Here is a 25,295-nt window from a genome sequence, read left to right on the forward strand (position 1 = left end):
GAGTATTTAATATATGTTTCTTGAGTTCTCCATTTTACCGTTACATATGTAGTCAAAATTCTTCTAGTATTAGGTATTAATTCAGTTTCTTAAAATTAATTTTTTTTTAAATTTTAAAAAGATTTTTATTTATTTATTTGACATTGAGAGAGCACAAGCAGGGGAAGTGGCAAGCAGAGGGAGACTGAGAAGCAGGCTCCCTGCAGAGTACTGGGAGTGCAGACTGAATCCCAGGACCCTGGAATCATGACCTGAGCAGAAGGCCGTCACTTGACCAGCTGAGCCACCCAGGTGTCCAGCTTCTTACTGTTCTTCATTGAGTGTATTACTACCCTCTGAATTTCACTGTGCATTAAACAGGGAATCCTGGGTAGAACACCCTGTATTCTCCCCATTGGATAATATTTTTTCACTTTTTTTCTCAATACATTTATTCTTATTAATACATTTCCTTTTATTAATGGGAAAGTTGAAGTTCTTAGGCAACAAGCTATCTCAGGGAGCTTGGAACTTTAAACAAATATGAGTGAGAGTGACAGAGAGAGAGAGACAGGGGTTTTGTACTTTTCCACTTAAATCCATAGATCTTATTCTAAATCTCCATGAAATTTGATAATCCACTCAATTTGTCTTACCAAAGAAGTCTTACAAATAATCATTTTATTGCATACATTTATATATTCTGTTGTTTTAAAATATTTCATAAACACCTGAGATATATAACTGCATATTTCTATGTTTTGTGCTAAACATTCATAAGCACATAGTTGGACCTTATATTGATGCTGGTCAGAAAATAATAACATTAATGACATTATTATTATTCAAGTCTCTGTGTTAATGATTATGTATACTATTTTATTTTATCTTTATAACAGCTATCACATAGATTTTATATTTCCTAATTTACTGTTTAACAAAAAAAATAGTAATAATTAAGTAACTTACAGGAGGAAGAGTCAGGTCTACGCACTAGCCCAACATTACTTCAGATTTCTCTAACTTCAAAGTTCATGCATTATCCATTATAAAATATTATTAAACATGAAACTGATCTGTTCATAATTTTGTGCTTAAACTTATGATAAACTTCACCAATTAGTTTATGCATATTATTACCTCTTATTGCATAGCAGTGTGACATTGAGAAAACTAGAAAAAAAATAATAATGTTTTAATTAGCTTAGCATGTGGGGTTTGTAGTTATCCTTGCATGTTGTAGGGGACAGAGGATAATAACTGCTAAACCACACCTATGAATTTAAGGGCATAAGGAAGAAAAAAAAATGGAATCCCAATTCTTATGTAAAGAAAGGATAATCCACATATCCTCTGATTATTGTTTACTTCAAACATCTGGTATTACTTACTCTGATAAATAAAGCATTGTAGACAGTTTTCAATCATTGTAATTAAAAACACAAAGCAGCAAAGTATATAAAGTAATCATGGGATCAATAAAATTTTATTATTTTAATTAAAGTCTCAGAAGCCCAGACCATAGGTGCCAGGTTTTCAAAATGCAGGGTTTTTTTTTCTTTCTTCCTTTTTCTTTTCTTCCTTTCTTATTTTAAAACCAAATATGTCACACTCTGCTCTCAGGAGATCAGTTCACTAAGTTGTGAAAGGAAAAGAAATGCTTGAAAGAGCTGAATACACAGTTGTTTGCAAATAGCTCCATGAATCACTGAAACATTTCTGGCAAATTAGGTTAATTAACCAATTCATTAATTCATTAACATAACTAACCACATTTCAATTAGAGATAAATTGTATATTGAAGGATATATAAAAATATTCATAGATAATGTATTAATATAATCAAAAACTATAAAATGAAAAGAACATTATAGAAATTATTTTGAGAAAATAATGTAAGAAAATTGTAATTCCATAGTTTTCAATTAAAAACATTTCTGTGATCTAGGTTTTAACCTGCTGTATTCATTATTTATTTATTCGATTCCATTAAAATTGCTGCACAAACTTATTCATAGGAAATAGGCTTAATATGAGAAGTAACATATGTCTGTAATAACTATGTGGAGAACTATGATTTTGAAAAAAATTATTATCACACAAATCAAATAGGTCAGAATTGCTTTGATATTTAGGAAGAAAAAAATCAAAACTATTTCATGATGTTAGTGTCACTATGGATAATCTAGTAGATAATTTTCACACTTCTTTATCTATAAAAAGTATTCCTGTTTCCTAGTCCACTCAATTTGTTCAATTCCTACACCTCCTTTATGAATACTCTAGGGGCCCCTGGCAGGCTACACCAAGATGGGCCACTTTGGCATGAAGATTGCTTTGAATTAAAAGTAATCAAAACCCAGCAGATGCAGGAAAAGTTTTCTGTCTTCCACTCAACTGCCTACATTTATAATACAAAGGAAAACATGTACCAGGAAGAGAGCTATTAACAGAGACTCCCTTTACCCAAGAGATTTATTTGCAAAATAGGGCAATCTCTGTTTTTCCAAACATCCCCTTTCCCTTCTTGTTCATGGTCTTTCTCACTTTGTTTCCACAGACCCTACTCCTCTCCTTAGCTCATACAAACTTCATGTTATCTCATTGTCTTCGGAATTTCATGTCTGTGTGGATTCCCCTATCAAATGTGATTTTCTCCTGTTAATTTGTCAATTTGATTCTAAGTCCAACTGGAAGGACCTTGTAGGTCAGAGGAAGATTTTTCTTGCCAACACCACTCAAAACTATGTCTTCCCTGACCCTTTTCCTCTAACTTCTAAGGTCAGTTACTTATGACACCACTGGTTTTCCTACTGTCTTTTTTCTTACTTATGCAATAGTAGCCATCCCATGCTATTTCAATAGCATGTTTTAGGTTTTTTTCTACCATTTGGTCAACAATAATTTGTATAATTGACATACATTGTATATGTTTAAGGTATACAATGAGTTAATCTGATACATTTGTATATTACAACATAATTACCATCACAGAGTTAGCTAATACCTCTATTGAGTCCTATGATTATTTCTTTTTTGTGGTGAAATCAAATAAGATTCTCTCTTATCAACTTTGAAGTTTATATACAGTATCTTTGACTATAATCTAGCTGCCTTGTTTTGAGTAGCCTTATAGAGATACTCACGTGGCAAGGACTGATGTCTTCTGCTAATAGCCAACAGAAACTTAATTCTAATTAATAGCTGCTTTAAGAGTGAACATAAGGGACACCTGAGTGGCTTAGTGGGTTAAGCCTCTCTCTTCAGGTTAGGTCATGATCCCAGGATCCTAGGATCCCCTGCTCTGAGGGGAGCCTGCTTCTCCCTCTCCCTTTGCTGTTCTTTGATGGGGTCCATTATCAAAGGAATGAGACTGAGACAAAGTGAAAGTTATGCAAAGCTTTATTCTATGCCAAGCATTAGAAGTCAGCCTGACCAGCCAGGGCCGCCTCCAAAGACAGCGACCACCCCTCGGCCTTACAGGCTAGTTTTATAGGGCACAACTGCAGACCTCTACATATGTGGCTTTGGCTGATTGGCTGTTTCCACCTGTCTGGTCTTTTTTTAGGTGTGTGTTATAGCAACAGTTACCCGGAACCAATATCAGTAACTGCTGAGGCATTTATTAAACAAAAAAATGGCTACCTAGGCAACATGGAGTCACTGTGGCTAAGCAGGCCCAGGCAGGCCCTAGGGGGTTAACAGGTTTTAATGTGGAATTGGCCCCAACATTCTTATGCTCTCTCTCTCTCTCTCTGTCAAATAACTAAAAAACAAAAACAAAAACAAAACAAAACAAAACAAAACAAAAAACAAAGAAAAAACTTCTAATAAAAAACAAAGGGAAAAAAAAAAGTGAACTTAAATCCTCCCTCAGTTGAGTTTTGAGGTGACTGCAGTTCTGGGCAGTATCTACATCATGGCTTTGTGAAAGTCCTTGAGCTAGATGAACCTAGCTAAGGAACACCTGAATTCCTGGTCCACAGAAACTGTGAGGTAATAAAGGTTTATTAGTTTAAGCCACTAAATTTTAGGGTAGTGCATGATGTAGCAGTTGGTAATTAGAACACCATTCCTTTGAGTTGCCAAAATGGCTTTAATTGCTCTATTTTTTTCCCCTTTGCAACAATCTCATGGTTTACTCATTTGTTCCTGACATAAGACTAAGGATGGTCTACACTAGCCAGACAAAGTATCAAACTTACAATCACATCACAAGAAACATTTGGATACATATAGTGGTAATGACTTTGGAAAACACCACCCACAGAAGACCATAGGGAAAGAAGGGAAGGGTTAAAAATCCTGTCATTTAACAAGATAATGGTTTATTTCTAGTAAGAACCTTATAATGTGATCCCTACAGTTTCTATAATATAGATCTTTTCTTGCAGATTTCTGTAGACTCTAATGTGTACAATTATCAGTTTCATTGGAAAATGAATTTGACTTTAAGGGATTATGTGTTACCTTTCTGGGGTTGCTGTAATAAAATACCAGAGACATCATGGCTTCAACAACAGAAATTTACTTTGCCTAGTTTAGGAAGCAAAGTAACACCAAGATAAAGGTGATAACAGGTTTGGTTTGTTCTGAGGCCTGCCTCCCTTGTCTTGCTGATGGCTGCCTTCCCACTGTGTCCTCACATGTTTGTCCCTCATCTCTGCATGCACATATCTGTTGTCTTTTTGTCTATGAATTCTAATTTCACCTTCTTATAAATACACCAGTCATATTGGTTTAGGACTCATCCCAATTACCTCCTTTTACTTTGATTATTTCTTTGTCTATCTCCAAATAGATATAACCCGAGATATCAAGGTTTAGGGCTTCAACATTTGATAAATTATATGTGTCTCATTCTGTTTATTTTGATTTAGGCTTTGAAATAGTTTTACAGGTTGAAGAGACTTGATTTCAGAACCTGGCTTGACTGTTTTACTAGTTGTATAATCTTTAGTAAGAAATTTCTTTTTTTCAAACATCAGTTTTTTCATCTTTAAAAGGAAAAAATCACATCAAACTTGTAGGAGTTATACATGAGAAATGAATGTGTGTTAAAAAATTAAACACAGAAATCACTGAAAATTTTTAAAAATTGCTATATTGATAAGGTTTTTTAAAAATTGTTTTGTAAAATACTTTGACATTACTATGGAAACATAACAATATTATGTGACAAAATGAGTGAAAGAATAAATGGTCTTTTACCCCTACTTTCCTAAGGGAATTCCTGAAGCATTTTCTGTCCTCCAGGAAATATCGTCTTGATATGCTAAGTAGAGGAGCTATGTGTTTCAGAGTCATTAATCTCAATTAGCTTTATTTTCCGCCAGAAAGTTGTTCAAATGACCTTATCTATGCAAATTAGGTCTAATTACTCCCAATAAAGAAACTAAGTTCAATTATCTGATATCTTGGAGTTCAGCCAGTGTTTTTTGTCCCAAATATTTCAAACCTTCAGGAACTCATTTAGTATCTCTTTTAACAAAATGCCCCTCAAGGTACCCAGAATCTATAGAACTGGTAATATAAATTAATTTGTAATTTACTGCATTTTGCCTTATCAACATATCTTAATCATGGCTTCACTTTAAGCTAAGTTGGTATAATCAGAGGTCCTGTAAAAAGTAGCAGCATTAATTTTACTTCAAAACTGAAACATAATAGAAGAAAAATCATGAATGTGAATGTCTCGTAAAAGAAAATAAAGCTTTAGAATTTCTAAAACCAATTATAATTTTTCTAGCATTTTTGTTGATCTTTAGCATTAGTTCACCTACATCTGAGCTAGGGACAAACACTGAAGTCTTTAAGTTTTCATGTGTATTGGTAGTGTGTACCTTTTGATGTTAGATGTATACTTTTGTACATGCATGATTGTGTGTTTGTGTGTGTAGGGGGTATAAAATAAAAATTAAGCTCGTAGGTGCCAAAAATAGATATTCATGGTTTGACATCCAGATCTATTAGGTACCAGTAGTATGAATTTTAACAAGTTAGACTGTTTTCTCATATTCATATTTAAACAATATGCCCACTGTTCAATCAGGATTAAGGGTGGTAGTTCATGAAAGTGCTTAACATAGTGTTTTATAAATGAAGTATTTAAATAAGATAAACCATTATTATTGCTGTTTGTTGACATCCTTCTCAGGGTCAGTGAATATATAACTTTGTTCTGTGAAGCACATCCTGAAGTGACATATTGTTGCCAACTTACATAAAGTTCACCGAAGACGAACCCACATAATATTTCAACACAAAAGCCCATGTGGTATTTTAAGAACATGGATGAAACAAAATCAACAAAAATAAATACCTCTCAATTTCTATAAGCAAAAATTTTGGTATTGCTTTTATGAAATATTGACTATTGCTATGTTGCCAAGCCAATAAATAATTTTGCATGAAAGGATTTTGGCCTCCTCAACATTTTTCTCCTAAATCCAATGACTGCTCAAAGATTGTAGAGGAGATGCCAAAATGCTTTATAATCAGCTTATATTTCCACTGCACTAAAAATAATGCTGTTGCTGACATTAGTTACAATGAAACAGACTTCTGGAAAAGTTGTACTTTCTTGGATAAAACTAGATTACAAAAATTCTTAAAAACTTGTAAATCTCTCCCATTTATTTAGATTATCAGATTATACTTCCCATGGGACATTAGAAACTTTTTTTTTATTCTTAAAGAAAGATAAATCCCATCATGACTTTATTGTCATTTTATAGTTTATTGTGATTAAAAAACCGCCCCCAGAAAAGACACTTATGCCCTAATCCCCAGAATCTTTGAATAAATTAGACTGGAGAAGGAATTCTTATGGATGTAATTATGGTTGTACTTAAAATACAGAAATTATTTTGGTGTGGCCCAATCTAATAACAGAAAATCTTAAAATCCAAGAGCTTTATATGACTCAAAGCAGAGGATTAAGGAGGCAGGTGGAGAGATCAGAGAAAGTTGCAGAATGAGAAGGACTTGAACCCTTAGTGGTTACTGCTGGCTTTGGAGAGGGAGAAAAGTGGAAAGGAGCCAAGGGATGTGGGTGGCCTCTGAAAAGTGAGAATTGCCTTGAACCAATAGCCAAAAAATGGAAACCTCAGTCTTAAAACCATGAGAAACTGAATTAGACCAATAACCTACATGAGCTTGAAAGGAGATTTTTCTTCATACCCTCCAAAAGAAACACAGTCCTGTTGACACCTTGATTTCTATCTTGTGAAGCCTAGATCAGAGAACCAGCTGAGCTATGCTGTGCACAGAGTCCTGACATACACATTGGAGACAATAAAGGAGTATTGTTTTAAACTGCTGATTTTGTGGCATTTTGGTATGCTAGTAATAGAAGATTAATACACTCATTTAATGCTTTTTACTGTATCCATTCTGCTGATATTTATGAAGCCAGTTAGATTTGGGTAGGAGAAGAGTGACTTTCATTTCCGTTTTACAATTATCCTTTAAAAAATTATTTTCTCATAGTTCTGCTTAAATGTGTTTTCTTCATTTTTTAAACACATCACATTTATTGTTTGTTTGTTTATTTATTTATTTATTTATTTAATCTTTATAATGTTTGGAGACAATTAACTCTAAGAAATAGCATTGATCAAAACCATGGGACAAATTTCTATTGGAATACATGTGCTTTCTTGAAAGAATTCAACTGTAATACTAGAACATGGAGTTCAACTGTGACAGCCTGTAAGGTGACTTTCATCATCGAAGCTCCTAGTGTTCATGTCCTTCTAAGCAGTGGGAACTGGGACTTACTTATGAGAGAATGCAATAAAGGTGATGGGATGTATGCAATTACATTATATAAATTATAATGTCTACCTTTTTAGGTGAGACTCTCCTTTGCTGGTTTTAAGAAAGCAATCAGACCTGTCAGTTGAAAATTTACAGCAGTCTTCAGCCAAGAGCTGGCAAAATCCTTAATGCTGTGAACATTCGTGAGCTTGAAAGCATGCTATTCCTCAGTTAAACCTCAATGAGACCACATTCCCAGCTAATACCTACATTATAGTTTTACAAAACCTAAGCAAAGTACATAGCTAAGTTGTACTCAAACTCCTGACCAAAATAAACTGTGAGATAGTAAATATAATATTCTTATTTGATTAAATAGTAATGTTAAATGATGCCTATTGCTGTTACTCAATAAATATGAGGTGAAGACAAATAAACGTGCTCGTTAGGCAGGTAAGTAATTCCATCATGAATTTCCATAATAATAGAAGCACTGATTAATTTCTTTCAGATATAATTATATGCGGGATTTTTAAAAACTTTTAAATTTTATTTTATATTTTATTTTATTATTTAATTTTATTATTTTATTTTCTTTATTAATTTAAGTTCATTTAGCCAACATATAGTACATCATCAGTAATTCATCAGTTGTGCATAGCACCAAATGCTCATCACATCATATGCCTTCCTTAATGCCCTTCACCCAGTTATCCCATCCCTCCACATACCTCTCCTTCAGCAACCCTCAGTTTATTTCCCAGAATTAAGAGTCCCTCATGGTTCATCTCCCTCTCTGATTTCTTTGCAGTTTTCCCTCCTTGCTTTTAATATTCTCTGCGCTCTTATATTTCACATATGAGTGAAACCATATGATAATTTTCCTTGGTTAATTCATTTCACTTAGTATAATACCCTCCAGTTCCATCCATGTCAATGTAAATGGTAGGTATTCCTCTTTTCTTATTGTTGAGTAATATTCCATTGTATATTTATACCACATCTTCTTTATCTATTCATCCATTGAAGGACATCTCAGCTCTTTCCACAGTATGGCTATTGTGGACATTTCTGTTATGAACATTGGGGAGCAGGTGCCCCTTTTTTCACTACATCTATATCTTTGGGGTATATATCCAGTCATGCACTTGCTGGATTGTAGGGTACCTCTATTTTTACCTTCTTAAGGAGCCACCATACTGTTTTCCAGAGTGGCTATACCAGTTTACATTCTTACCAACAGTGTAAGATTTCTCTAAATCCTCACCAACTTTTGTTGTTTCCTGTCTTGTTAGTTTTTGCCATTCTGATTGTATGAGGTGGTATCTCATTGTGGTTTTGATTTGTATTTCCCAGATCTTAAAGAATGTTGAGGATTTTTTCATGTGTCTCTTGGCCATTTGGATGTCTTCTTTGTTTAAATGTCTATCCATGTCTTCTGTCCATTTCTTTCTTTTCTTTAAGATTTTATTTATTTATTTGACAGAGAGAAATCACAAGTAGGCAGAGAGGCAGGCAGAGAGAGAGAGAGAGAGAGAGATAGTAGGAAGCAGGCTCCCTGTTGAGCAGAGTCCAATTTGGGACTCAATCCCAGGACCCGAGATCATGACCCTAGCCGAAGGCAGAGGCTTAACCCACTGAGCCACCCAGGTGCCCTTCTGTCCATTTCTGGACTGGATTGTTTGTTTTTTTGGGTGATGACTTTGATAAGTTCTTTATGGATCTTAGATACTAGCCTTTTATCTGATGTGTCATTTGCAAATATCTTCTCCCATTCTGTAGGTTGCCTTTCAGTTTTGTTAATGGTTTCCTTTGTGGTGCAGATTTTTATCTTGATGAAGTCTCAATAGTTCATTTTTGTTCTCTTCTCGGATTTTGATGCATTCCTGTCTCACATTGAGATCTTTCATCCATTTTGAGTTTATCTTTTTATATGTTGTAGAAAATGGTCCAGTTTCATTCTTTGCCATGTGGCTGTCCAATTTTCCCAGCACCATTTATTGAAGAGACTGTTGTTGTTCTTGTTCTTGTTTTTGTTGTTCTTTATTTGTTTATTTTCCCATTGGATATTCTTTCCGGCTTTGTTGAGAATTAGTTGATCATATAGTTGAGTGTCCATTTCTGGGTTCTCTATTATGTTCCATTGATCTAAGTGTCTGTTTTGTGCCAATAATATACTGTCTTGATAACTACAACCTTATAATAAAGCTTGAAGTCAGGCAATGTGATGTCCCCAGGTTTGGTTTTCTTTTTCAGTATTCCTTTGACTATTGGGGGTCTTTTCTGGTTCCCATAAAAATTTGAGGAGTATTTGTTCCAGCTCTGTGAAAAATGTCAATGGTATTTTAACAGGGGTTTCATTGAATGTGATAATTGTTCTGGGTAGCAGAGACATTTTAACAATATTTATTCTTCTAATGTGTGAAAATGTAATGTTTTTTCCTCTTTTTGTGTCTTCCTCAATTTCTTTCATAAGTGTTCTGTAGTTTTTAGCGTAAAGATCCTTTACTCTTTTGTTAGGTTTATTCCTGGGTATCTTATGTTTTTGTTGCAATTGTAAATGGGATCTATTCCTTAGTTTCTATTTCTTCTGTCTCATTTGAGTGTAGAGAAATACAACTGATTTTTGTGCATTGATTTTATATCCTGCCATGTTGCTGAATTGCTGTATGAATTCTAGCAATTTTGGGGTGGTGTCTTTTGGTTTTTCCATATAAAGTATCATGTCATCTGCACAAAGTGAGAGTTTGATTTCTTCCCTGTGCCTATTTTAATGCCTTTTATTTCTTTTTCTTGTCTGATTCCTAAGGTTAGGACTTCTAATACTATGTTGAACAACAGTGGTAAATGTGGGCATTCATGCCCTGTCCCTGATCTTAGGAGAAAAGTTCTCAGTTTTTCTCTGTTGAGAATGATATTTGTTGGGGATTTTTCATAAGTGGCTTTCATGATAATGAGATATGTTCCCTCTATCTCTACATTGTGGTGAGTTTTAATCAATAAAGGATGTTGTATTTTGTCAAGCACTTTTTCTGTATCAATTGAGAGGATCATATGGTTCTTGTCTTTTCTTTTATTAATGTGATCTTTCATGTTGATTGATTTATGAATGTTGAACCCCTGTTGGAGTCCAGGAATACATCCCACTTGGTCCTAGTAAACAATCCTTTTAATGTACTATTGGATCCTACTGGCTATTATTTTGGTGAATATTTGACATCCATGTTCATCAGGATGTGTAATTCTCCTTTGAGGTGGGGTCTTTTTCTAGTTTTGGGATCAAGAGAAGGCTGGCCTCATAGAAATACTTTGGAAGTTTTCCTTCCATTTCTGTTTTTTGAACTAGCTTCAGTAGAATAGGCATTTCTTCTTAATGTTGGTAGAATTCTCTCTGGGAAGCCATATGACCCTAGGTTCTTGTTTGTTGGGTGATTTTTGATTACTGCTTCATTTTCCTTGTGGTTATGAGTCTGTTCAGATTTTTTTTTTTCTTATTTAAGTTTTGGTAGTTTATAAGTTTCCAGAAATGCATCCATTTCTTCCAGATTGCCTGTTTTGTTGGCATATAGTTGCTCATAAAATGTTCTTAAAATTACTTTTATTTCTTTGGTGTTAGTCATGATCTCTCCTCTTTCTGTCATGGTTTTATTAATTTGGGTCCATTCTTTTTGATAAGTCTGGTTAGGGGTTTATTGATCTTATTAATTCATTCAAAGAACCAGCTTCTAGTTTCATTGATCTGTTATACTGTTCTGGTTGTATTTCTTTGACTTCTGCTCTAACCTTTATTATTTCTCCTCTCCTGCTCGGTTTAGGCTTTATTTGCTGTTCTTTCTCCAGTGTCTTTAGGTGTAAGGTTAACATATATAATTCCCTATTTGGACCACCTTTGCTGTATCCCAAAGGTTTTAAACAGTTGTGTTTTCATTTTCATTAGTTTACAGGAATTTTTAAATTCCTCTTTATTTTCCTGATTAACCCATTCATTTTTTAGTAGGATGCTTTTTACTCTCCATGTGTTTGAGTTCCTTCAAAATTTCTTTTTGTGATTGAGTTTGTTTCAAAGCACTGTGGTCTGAAAATACACAGGGAATAATTCCAATCTTTTGTAGTTGGTGAGACGTGATTTGTGACCTAGGATGCAATTTATTCTGAAGAATACTCCATGTGCACTTGAGAAGAATGAGTATTCTCTTACTTTAGGATGGAATGCGATGTACATATCTGCCAAGTCCATCTAGTCCAGTGTGTCATTCAAAAACCTTCTTTCCTTGTTGATCTTCTGCTTAGATGATCTGTCCATTGCTGTGAGTTGGGTTTTGAAGTCCTCTACTATTAATGTATTATCAATGCACTTCTTTACTTTGCTTTGGTTACTTAATTTGTTAATTGGTTGATATAATTGGTTACTCCCATATTAGGAGCATAAATATTTATATTGTTAGGTCTTCTTGTTGAGTAAACCCTTTAAATATGATATAGTGTCTTTCTTCATCTCTTACTACAGTCTTGGCTTAAAATCTAATTTGTCTGGTGTGGAGATTGCAAACCCAGCTTTATTCAATATCCATTAGCATGGTAAATTGTTCTCTACCTTCAGTTTCAGTCTGGAGTTGTCTTTAGGTCTAAAATGAGTATCTTCTAGACTGTATTTGGAAACATCTTCCCTTTTTATTCAATCTGATACCCTGTGTCTTTTGATCAGAGCATTTAGCCCATTAGATTCAGAGTAAATATTGAAAAATATGAATTTAGTGACATACCTGTAAAGTCCCTGTTTCTGTAGATTGCCTCATTTCTTTATTATTTATGCTACTCTTAGGCTCTCTCTTCACTTATAGAATCTCCATTAATATTTCTTGCTGGGCTGGCTTGATGGTTGCATGTTCTTGCAGTTTCTGTCTGTCTGCTTTTCTCAAGCCCAGATAGTAACTTTATAATTATCTGGAATTCCATCTCTGATATTTTACTTATATCCATATCAATTAAATATGTGGCAGAGAGTGTTACATCTGGTTCTTTCATTTGTTGTGAATTTCTCCTTCTAGTCATTTTTCCCAGAGAAGAATGGATGAAGGAGTGAAATATTTATATAGATATACATCTATATATCTATATCTATATATATATACATCTATATATCTATATATCTATATCTATCTATCTATCTATATATATATATATACCTGACCAAGCAAAATGAACACTAGAGAAAACTGAAGAGGTGAGGAACCAAAAAAGAAAATAAAGAAAATAAAAATGGAACAAAAAAAGGGGGGGCGGTTTGTGGAAAGAAAATAAAACCTCACAGGGTGGAAAAACAGGGTCCTGTGTGTATTTGATCTGTGTGTTAAAAGACCCTATATCCCAAAATTGTAAAAAAAAAAAAATTTATATTTATACAAAAATGAAATTGAATACAGAGAAAGGAAACCAAAAATGAAGAAAATGTCTATAAAATGTAAATGTAAAAAAAAGAAAGTTAAAAAGTACTTAAAAAAAAACAAAGAGTTGATAAAATTAGAAAGTCGTTGAAAAAGGAAAAAAGAAAAAAAAAGTAACAGAAAATTTTAAACTGAAAGATAAACAAATTCTGAGACAGAAAGCCTTGAATTCTATATACTATTTCCCCCTGGTTCTGGATTTTTTAGTCTTGTTTGGCCTGTAAATTTGCTATGCACCTGTTCTTCTAGTTAGGCTTCTGGAATAGGGGCCTGCTGTGCTGTTTCTCAGGTGTCTTTGCCTAGGCAGTTGCATGTCCCTTGCAGGGAGGCCTAGCTGAGTGTAAGTTGGTCCTCTGTGTGGCTTTTGTTCCCTGAAGGGTTTCCATGCTTCTTCAGAGGATCAAAATAAAAATGGCCATGCCCAAATCTCCAGCCCTAGAACAGAAAGATTGTGGTCCTGTCTCTTCTATAAACCTTCAGGGATAAACGGTATTCACTTTTGTGTGTGCCAAACTCTGCCAAATCCTGTGGTGTTTGCCCATACTGATCCTCCTGGGGGAAGGCAGAGGGTTTCATGTAACTATAATTTGTAGAGCCCTAGCATAGAGACAGGTCCCCAGATCCTGGAACACCCACTCTACCCGTATTGGGAAGGTGGAGGATCACCAGGTATTGTCCTTTACAGGGCCCCCACCCGTCATGCACACTCCCACTCCACCCCTCCCAGAGGAAGGCAGAGGGACCATGTGTTCCTGTCTTTTCCACAGTCTCCACAAGGAGAGTGGTCACACGAGAGCCTCAGTTTGTAGTTTATGGTGAAAAGTTGAGAGTCCGTTCCTGGGCTTATTGACAATAGCCAGTACCCACTCCCCACCCCCCAGTGCTTGGGAACTCTACTGGTTCAGGCATCCCCATTATTTCTGTGACTCCTGGGATCCTGAAAACACACTCTCTTACTTAGAATTCTGCTCCTTTTCACCACTGAGCACCTTTCCAGCAGGGATGTCTCTCATAGGAGCAGATTTCTAAGGCTTTTAATTTTTCCCTCCAGGACTATATCACTTTCTGGTAGCTGGCTTACCCCCCATTTGTCTTCTGATATATTCCCTCAGATTCACTTCTCAGTACCTCCTACCTTGTGGAAAGTGGTCACTTTTCTATTTGTGGAGTTCCAGATATTATTTTATTACATCTCAGGTTGAATTCATGGGTGTTCAGAGTGTTTTGATGGTTATCTAGCGAAATTCAAGGGACCAGATGAAACAAGGTCACCTACTATTCCACTATCTTGCCTCCTCCCTCTTACATGAGGTATTTTTATATTTTTAGCAGCTGGTGTGAATATTATACTTAATCACTATACAGTTTTGTTTAGAATACATTTTGTATCCCAGCAAATTGTAAGTGAGATTTCATGGCTCATTTATTAGGTTATATGGAAGCGAGGGAGCTGCGTAATAAAGAGATCAGAAGAGGTAGGGACAAAGACTGAAAGAAGAAAAAGAAAAACCCAGGATCAGGAAATAGAAGACCTTGGGAAAAAATATATATTTATGATAGATTTTAAATGAAATGGTTGGCATTTTCTCTCACTCCAAAAATCTTCAGTAAATCTTTGAAGAATAATGATATACTGGGTATGACTTGAAATTATTCTGAAAGCCAAATCATTGAAGATGTTAATTTTATACCAAGAGTGTGTTAGAGTTTAAATGCAATCAATCCACAAAGGCATAACATTTCACTTTTTGGTTACTATGATAATCAATGACTAATTACTTATTTAAAATTTGGCATCATAGTAGAGTAGAACTATATTTAAATTAAAAAGGTTAGATGCTGAGAGATATCCATGCCATTTCATAGGTCTTGCTCAAGTTAAATAATCACTGAGCCTTAGCTTAATGAATATATGGAAATACAGACACAGGGAGGTGCCTGGGGGTCTTAGTAGTTTAAACATCTAACTCTTGATCTCAGCTCAGGTCTTGATCTCAGGGTTGTAAGTTCAAGCCCCAAACTGGGCTTGTGCATGGAGCCTAGTTAAAAAAAAAGAAAAAGAGAGAGAGAGAGAGAGAGAGAGAGAGAGAGAGAGAGAAAGGGACGCCTGGGTGGCTCATTTAAGCCACAGCGTTCAGCTCAGGCCATGATCCCAGGGTCCTGGGATCACGTCCCACTTTGGGCTCCTTGCCCTGCAAGGAGCCTGCTTCTCTCTCTGCCTCTGCCAGCCACTCTGCCTGCTTGTGTGTGCTCTCTCTCTCTCTGACAAATAAATAAATTAAAAATCTTAAAAAAAAAAAAAAGGAAAAAGAAAAAGAAAGAAGGGGCACCTGGGTGGCTCAGTGGGTTAAAGCCTCTGCCTTTGGCTCAGATCATGATTCCTAGGGTCTTGGGATTGAGCCCGGCATCAGGCTCTCTGCTCAGCAGGGAGTCTGCTTCCTCTTCTCTGTCTGCCATTCTGCCTACTTGTGATCTCTGTCTGTCAAAGAAATAAATAAAATGTTAAAAAAAATAAAAACTATAAAGACAAAATATTTGTTTTTACTAGGTTATTTTAATGATGAGGTGAAATAGCAGTAAAAGGAGTACATTAGTGCAATTAGCCTGAATTAATCTTAAATATTAATATGATTATCAACCAGAGTGATTTTGTTTTGAATTTTAAAAACCTCAAAAATGCTTTATCTGCATTTTTGTTAGTAAATGTGATAAAAAAACAGTTAAATTATGAAAATGTTTTGCCATTTAATATTAATGTATAAACTCCACTTGCAAAAAAGTTGCTAAATAGAATATCATTTGCCATCACAAATCTTGAAATTGAAAAAAAAATTAAATAATATCAAATTCTTTATGAAAAGTTAAAATTTACAGGTAGACAAAGGAGTGGAAAAGGCATTTTAGCCATCATTACAACTTCAGAATTAAAATTCTACTTTTTATATAGGAAGAGATCATGTTTTTCTGGCATTAAAACAAAACAAAACAACATATTCATACTCATTTTTACCATGTTTATGAGATTTGATATGCTTCTATTTTGTATAATTTTTGAAGAATATTATGAAAAGGGAACTTTTCAAGTGATAAAAATTTTCATGTATTGATTTTCTTGGTGGTTACACACTACATTTGTAAAAAATTCATCAAACTCTACTCATAAACTTGGTAAGTTTCATAGTTTAGAAACTACTTCACTATAGCCAATTAAAAAAAAAAAAAAAAAGAAGATTGTCAGCATTTTCCCCAAAAAGAGAAACACATTTCAGTCCTATATTTATTCCTGGTTAATGATGTCTATTACTTTTCTTGTTTAGTTCTAATCTCACCCACCTGTGTTAACCAAAACTAATATTACATTCAAAAAATTGTCATGTGTAAAGGAGTGAAAATTGGTTAATATCCAATTTGAAAATTGATTAGGAATTGGGAGGGAAAATACATATATATTATATTTATATTTGTTACTGCTTCCTTCCATTAATCATTACATGTTCCCTTTGCCCTCAGCCAGCACCTACATTGGTTAAGTTTCTTTACCCGGAAGGTTGAATTAAAATTTAATACTGAAAGAATCTGAGTCTTAGTGGCCCTGCCTGTATTGGAATGCTATGAAATTCCTTTCATTTACTTGACAGACAGCAAAAGAGGGAACACAAGAAGGTGTAATGGGGGAGGGAGAAGCAGACTTCCCTCTGAGCAGGGAACCCAATGTGGGGTGCAAACCCAGGACCCTGGGATCATGACCTGAGTGGAAAGCAGACACTTAACAACTGAGCCACCCAGATGCTTCTTTGAAATTCCTTTTAATTTACCTTAGAATACACAAGCATTAAGAGGAGCTTCAGAGAATTCCTTGAGTTTCAAATATACTCTTTCCTTATATCATTTTAAATGTCTTCTAAATCTAATATATATCCATTTCAGGGTCTCTATTAATTTTTCTTTCATTATCCTTAACATTTTATTGAACTATATTGAAATACATAAAACTACACATATTTAATATTTATAATTTGATGAGTCTGGACATATGCATATATCCATGAAACCATTAACAGGAAGTGATAGACATACCATCACCTCCAAAAGTTCCCTGTATTCCATTATTGTCCTTATTGCTGTTTTGTGGTAAGAATACCTAACATGAGGGGCACCTGGATGGCCCAGTTGGCTGAGCATCCCATTCTTGATTTTGGCTTGGATCATGGTCTCAGGGTCATGAGATCAAGCCTTGCATGGGGCTCTGGATTCAGCAGGGAGTCTTCTGGAGATTCCCTCTCCCTGTGCTCCTTCCTTCACTCTCTCTTTCTAATAATAAAAAAAAAATAAATCTTTAAAAATCTAACATGAGACATATCCTCTTAATAAAAATTTTAGTGTTTAATACAGTATTGTTGACTATAGCCACTATACTGTATGGCAGTTCTCTAATTCATCTCGCATTACTGAAACTTTATTTCAATTAAAAAACTCTCCATTGCCCCCTCTCCATGGCTTCTTCTTTTTCTTCTCTTTCTCTCCCTCCTCCTTTTTTCCTGTATTTCTTATGCAGTAACTTTTTTCTACTTCTTCTTGTACAAGTGATAACTGATTATATATAGGACATTATGAGTGCTTTATTGTTTAAAGCTTTGTGTGTGTGTGTGTGTGTGTGTGTGTGTGTGTTATCTTCCTTTAAAAAGTGCTGAGTTTGGAGAGACAAGATGGTGGGGAAGTAGGAGGAGGCACCTTTTCAACCTGTACCCTAAAGTGAGCTGATTACCTACCAAAGAACTCCGATCACCCATGAAATCAGCCTGAGATCAGAATTATACATGTCTGGATCTCTACAGGGGCAGAAGATGCCAGTGGGCAGATAAAGCAGAGTGGGAACATTGGACTGATACCGGAAGATAAACAAAAGGGGGAGGGAGCCATCAGAGGCAACCGTTTGGAAAATATTGTCCCTAATATGAGAGTGCCCTGCATCTAGGGACCAGCATTAACTTGGAGACTGGTTGAAAGCACTCCAAAAGAGCAAAGGATCACTGGGGGGGGGGGGGAGATTGTGGGAATCTGGGTGGCTAGGGACAGGGGCTTAAGTCCCCGGACCCAGGACAGCCTCCCCTGGCGCTGAGCCAGAGAGAGTGCGGTGGAGAAACCAGGTCTTGGTCCCTGATCCGCCAGCACACACGAGATTGCATGGGGTCTGGCTCCTGTGAGGGGCTGGGAGCCACGCCAGATGGCAGAATGCCATGCCCTGCTACAGAGCCTAAGACCCACACGCCCCTCACCCTCCCCTGAGAGAGGTGAACAAAGGCCCACCCGGCACTCTTAGACCCACGCCATTGTTTCAGAGCCTGAGATGCATGCCCCAAACTCTCCCCTGAGAGAGGTGCGTGAAGGCCCAGCCTGGTGTTTTCCGACCTGTGCCCCACTCTCAGAGCCTGAGACGCGCGTGTGCAACCCACAGCCTCCACTGAGAGAGGTGCGTGCAAGTCGGGCACTCTTAGACCCAGAAAGACCAGGCACTCCAAGCCCGGGCCAGCGGGAAAATCTCAGTGTGCGATCGCTGCTTGGAACCTCTCTGCCCGTCTGGAGCTGCTCAGCCAGCCACCACTGCCGTGGTTTTGGGTACAAGCAAAAGATCCTGCATCCCCAGGGACCGCGACTTGGAACCTGCTCTGCCAGCAGCCAAGGGGAATTTATATGGGCTCTGCAGCCAGACTGAGGCTTCTCTCTGAGAGGGAGGTCAGGGTGCAGTTTGCTATCCTATAAACCTACAAAAACCATCAAAATGGTCAAGGCGAGAGGAAAAAAAAAAAAAGTGAACAAACATAAAAACCTCCAGAGAACAAAAGCCTGAAAAAAAAAACGGTTTCCTCAGAACCCACCCCCTTGAGAGGGGCGGGAGGACTTAACTCAGGGAACATCATTGACTGAAAACCCACGGGGCAGGCCCCTCCCCCAGAAAACCACCAGGAAAGAAAAGAAAAAAAGACTACAAGAGAACAACCACCACTACTTCATAGGACAACTTTTATTTTTAATTTGTTCCCACTATTTTGGCTCATTTTTTTTATATAGATAATTTTTTAACCTATTTACCATCACAGTGAGATGTCCAGTACATCAAATTCCATAATAACCTTCTAACCTGAACTTTTTGATACATACACCTGTGTTTTTCTTTTGCATTTCTATTTTTTAAATTTCTTTTTTTTTAAATGTTAGTTCAGTTTAGTCTAGTTCATTCCTTTTTTATTTTTATTTTCTAATATTCATATAGAGTTAAACATCAAAGTAATCCCCTTTCCCCAATAAATACTACCCCTATAGGTAAACCAATTTTTAATCCCCCTTTATCTTAGGAAAGTTGAGTCCTTTAACAAAGATATCAAGATACATCCAGGAAGAATCAAAACAACCTTCCTCACCCACACTGAGAATTTATTACCACTCTCCCATCTTTTTCTTCCACCAGTGTTTCTGTGTTTTTGTGTTTGTCCTGATAGTATATAAATCTTACACTTGGGGTTCTTTTTGATGAGGTTCTTCCTTTATTTGAATATATATATACATATATATACATATATATATATATATATATATATACATATATGTATATATATGTATATATATATATAATTTTTTTCTCTTGTCATATACTTTTATCAGTCTTTTTGTTTGTCTGTTTTTGTTTGTATACTTCATAAATCTTACCTTGGGGCCCATTTGGGCTGAACCTTCTCTTTTATCTCCCTTTCTTTCCTGACTCTCTTTTTTTCTTTTTCTTTTCTTTTTTCTCTCATTTGGGTGGGGAATCCTGATAGCTCAGAAGTGTTCCAGGGTTCACCTTGACTGCACCACAGTCGATACATCCAGTTACATCTGTTCAGTCATCTCTCACCAAAATGACTAGGAGGAGGAATGCCCAACAGAAGAAAAATACAGAGGATGGGCCTTCTGCAACAGAGCTAACAGCTATCAACATAGGCAATATGTAGGAAAGAGAATTCAGGCTAACAATTATCCAGGCAATAGCTAGGTTGGAGAAAGCCATGGATGACCAAATGGAATTGATTAGAGCCGAACTGAAAGCGACCAGAGAGGATGTTCACAATGTTAGGGCAGAGCTAAAAGCTACCAGAGATGAGGTTCATATAGCTCTCAATGAGTTCCAATCTAATCTAAATTCTCTCAAAGCTAGGGTAACTGAGACAGAAGATAGAATTAGTGATCTGGAGGACAAACAGAGAGAAAGGATCAGGAGGAAGCCTGGAACAAACAGCTTAGAAGCCACGAAAACAGAATCAGGGAAATAAATGATGCCATGAAACATACCAACGTCAGAATTATTGGAATTCCTGAAGGGGAGGAGAAAGAAAGAAGTCTAGAAGATATAGTGGAACAAGTTCTTCATGAAAATTTTCCCAATCTCATGAATGGAACCAGTGTTCATGTACTAGAGGTCAAATGGTCTCCACGCAAGATTATAGATTCCAGAAAAACATCAAGGCACCTGATAGTCAAATTGAGGAATCATAATTGTAGATATAATCTCTTGAAAGCCGCTAGGACAAAGAGGGTCCTTACTTACAGAGGAAAGCCCATCAAATAACGTCAGATCTGTCCACGAGACCTGGCAAGCCAGAAACAGCTGGCAAGATATATTCAAGGCACTAAATGAGAAGAACATGCAGTCAAGAATACTTTATCCAGCAAGACTGACATTCAAAATGGATGAAAAGATAAAGAGTTTCCAAGACCGGCAAGGCTTAAAGGACTATGCAACCACCAAGCCGACATTGCAGGAAATATTAAGGGAGGTTCTATAAGAGAGGAAAAATCCTAAGAATAGCATTAAACAGAAATATAGAGACAATCTACAGAAAGAAATACTTCAAAGGTAACAAGATGTCAATAAAAATGTATCTATCAATAATCACTCTCAATGTTAATGGCCTAAATGCACCCATAAAATGACACAAGGTTGCGGATTGGATAAAATGACAGGACCCATCCATATGTTGTCTACAAGAGACCCATTTTGAACCTAAAGATACACCCAGACTGAAAGTGAAGTGTTGGAGAAGCATCTTTCATGCCAATGGGCCTCAAAAGAAGGCCGGGGTAGTGATTCTCATATCAGATAAATTAGGTTTTAAACTAAAGACTGTAGTCAGAGATACAGAAGGACACTACATCATTCTTTTTTTTTTTCTCTCTCTTTTTTTAAAGATTTTATTTATTTATTTGACAGAGAGAGATCACAAGTAGGCAGAGAGGCAGGCAGAGAGAGAGGAAGGGAAGCAGGCCTCCCGCTGAGCAGTGAGCCCGATGCGGGACTCGATCCCAGGACCCTGGGATCATGACCTGAGCCGAAGGCAGAGGCTTTAACCCACTGAGCCACCAGGCGCCTGACACTACATCATTCTTAAAGGGACTATCCACCAAGATGATCTAACAATTGTAAATATCTATACACCCAATATGGGAGCAGCCAATTACATAAGAAAACTGTTAATCAAGATAAAGAGTCATATTGATATGAATACATTAATAGTAGGAGATCTTAACACACCTCTCTCAGAAATAGACAGATCATCGAAGCAGAAAATCAATAAACAAGAGCATTGAATGACACATTGGACCAGATGGACCTCATAGATATATACAGAACATTCCACCCTAAAACAACAGAATATTCATTCTTCTCAAGTGCACATGGAACCTTCTCAAGAATAGACCACATACTGGGTCACAAATCAGGACTCAACCGATACCAAAAGACTGAGATCATTCCCTGCTTATTCTCAGATCACAATGCTTTGAAACTGGAGCTCAACCACAAGGAAAAGTTCAGAAAGAAATCAAACACCTGGAAGCTAAAGACCACCTTGCTTAAGAATGCTTGGATCAAACAGGAGATCAAAGAAGAACTGAAACAATTCATGGAAACCAATGAGAATGAAGACACTTTGGTCCAAAACCTATGGGATACAGCAAAGGCGGTCCTAAGCAGGAAATACAGAGCCATCCAAGCCTCCCTCAAAAAAATTGAAAAATCCAGAACACACCAGCTGTCTCTACACCTTAAAGAACTGGAGAATCAACAACAAATCAAACCAACTCCACACATAAGGGAAATAAGATTAGAGTTGAGATCAATGAGGTAGAAACCAGAGATAGAGTAGAACGTATCAATGAAACTAGAAGCTGGTTTTTTGAAAGAATCAATAAGATTGATAAACCATTGGCCACATATCCAAAAGAAAAAAGAGAAAGCCCAAATTCATAAAATTATAAATGAAAAGGGAGAGATCACAACTAACATCAAGGAAGTAGAAACAATCATCAGAAGTTATTATCAACAGTTATATGCCAATAAGTTAAGCAACCTAGATGAAATGGATGCATTCCTGGAAAACTATAAACTCCCAAAATTGAACCAGGAAGAAATTGACAACCTGAATAGACCGAAATCTAGTAACGAGATTGAAGCAATGATCAAATACCTCCCAAAAAAAAGAGCCCAGGACCTGATGGATTCCCTGGGGAATTCTACCAAACTTTCAAAGAAGAAATAACACCTATTCTCCTGAAGCTGTTTCAAAAAATTGAAGCAGAAAACTTCCAGACTCTTTCTATGAAGCCACCATTACCCTGATCCCCAAACCAGGCAAAGACCCTACCATAAAGGAGAATTTCAGACCAATATCACTGATGAATTTGGATGCTAAGATTCTCAACAAGATCCTAGCAAACAGGATCCAACAGCACATTAAAAAGATTATCCACCATGACAAGTAGGGATTCATTCCTGGGCTACAAGGATGGTTCAACATTTGCAAATCAATCAATGTGATAGAACAAATAAATAAGAGAAGAGAGAAGAACCGCATGGTCCTCTCAATTGATGCAGAAAAAACATTTGACAAAATCCAACAACCGTTCCTGATTAAAACTCTTCAAAGTATAGGGATAGAGGGAACATTCCTGAACTTCATAAAATCTATCTATGAAAGACCCACAGCAAATATCATCCTCAATGGGAAAAAGCTTGCAGCCTTCCCGTTGAGATCAGGAACACAACAAGGATGCCCACTCTCACCACTCTTGTTCAACATAGTAATATTAGAAGTCCTAGCAACAGCAATCAGACAACAAAGAGAAATAAAAGGTATCCAAATTGGCAATGAAGAAGTCAAACTCTCTCTCTTTGCAGATGACATGATTCTTTATATGGAAAACCCAAAAGACTCCACCCCCAAACTACTAGAACTCATACAGCAATTAAGTAACGTGGCAGGATACAAAGTCAATATACAGAAATCAGTGGCTTTCTTATACACTAACAATGAAAATACAGAAAGGGAAATTAGAGAATTGATTCCATTTACTATAGCACCACGAACCATAAGATACCTGGGAATAAACCTAACCAAAGAGGTAAAGGATCTGTACTTGAGGAACTACAGAACACTCATGAAAGAAATTGAAGAAGACACAAAAAGATGGAAGACCATTCCATGCTCTTGGATCGGAAGAATAAACATTGTTAAAATGTCTATACTGCCTAGAGCAATCTATACTTTTAATGCCATTCCAATCAAAATTCCACCGGCATTTTTCAAAGAGCTGGAGCAAATAATCCAGAAATTTGTATGGAACCAGAAGAGACCCCGATTTGCTAAGGAAATGTTGAAAAACAAAAATAAAACTGGGGGCATCATGTTACCTGATTTCAAGCTTTACTACAAAGCTGTGATCACCAAGACAGCATGGTACTGGCATAAAAACAGACACATAGACCAGTGGAACAGAGTAGAGAGCCCAGATATGGACCCTCAACTCTATGGTCAGTTGATCTTCGACAAAACAGGAAAAAATATACAGTGGAAAAAAGACAGTCTCTTCAATAAATGGTGCTGGGAAAACTGGACAGCTATATGTAGAAGAATGAAACTCGACCATTCTCTTACACCGTACACAAAGATAAACTCAAAATGGATAAAATACCTCAATGTGAGACAGGAATCCATCAGAATCCTAGTGGAGAACATAGGCAGTAATCTCTTTGATATCAGCCACAGCAACTTCTTTCAAGATATGTCTCCAAAGGCAAAGGAAACAAAAGCGAAAATGAACTTTTGGGACTTCATCAAAATCAGAAGCTTCTGCACAGCAAAGGAAACAGTCAACAAAACAAAGAGGCAACCCACGGAGTGGGAGAAGATATTTGCAAATGACAGTACAGACAAAAGGTTGATACCCAGGATCTATAAAGAACTCCTCAAACTCAACACACACAAAACAGACAATCATTTAAAAAAATGGGCAGAAGATATGAATAGACACTTCTCCAATGAAGACATACAAATGGCTATCAGACACATGAAAAAATGTTCATCATCACTAGCCATCAGGGAGATTCAAATTAAAACCACATTGAGATATCACCTTACACCAGTTAGAATGGCCAAAATTAGCAAGACAGGAAACCACATGTGTTGGAGGGGATGTGGAGAAAGGGGAACCCTCTTCCACTGTTGGTGGGAATGCAAGTTGGTGCAGCCACTTTGGAGAACAGTGTGGAGATTCCTCAAGAAATTAAAAATAGAGCTTCCCTATGACCCTGCAATTGCACTACTGGGTATTTACCCCAAAGATACAGATGTAGTGAAAAGAAAGGCCATCTGTAACCCAATGTTTATAGCAGCAATGGCCACGGTCGTCAAACTGTGGAAAGAACCAAGATGCCCTTCAACGGACGAATGGATAAGGAATATGTGGTCCATATACACTATGGATTATTATGCCTCCATCAGAAAGGATGAATACCCAACTTTTGTAGCAACATGGATGGGACTGGAAGAGATCATGATGAGTGAAATAAGTCAAGCAGAGAGTCAATTATCATATGGTTTCGCTTCTTTGTGGAGCATAACAAATAGCATGGAGGACAAGGGGAGTTAGAGAGGAGAAGGAAGTTGGGGGAAATTGGAAGGGGAGGTGAACCATGAGAGACTATGGACTCTAAAAACAATCTGAGGGGTTTGAAGGGGCGGGGGGGGGGAGGTTGGGGGAACCAGGTGGTGGATATTGGAGAGGGCACGGATTGCATGG

Source organism: Enhydra lutris, unplaced genomic scaffold (assembly GCF_002288905.1).
Source record: "Enhydra lutris kenyoni isolate GAN:26980312 unplaced genomic scaffold, ASM228890v2 scaffoldscaffold37, whole genome shotgun sequence".
NCBI classification, from domain to species: domain Eukaryota; kingdom Metazoa; phylum Chordata; class Mammalia; order Carnivora; family Mustelidae; genus Enhydra; species Enhydra lutris.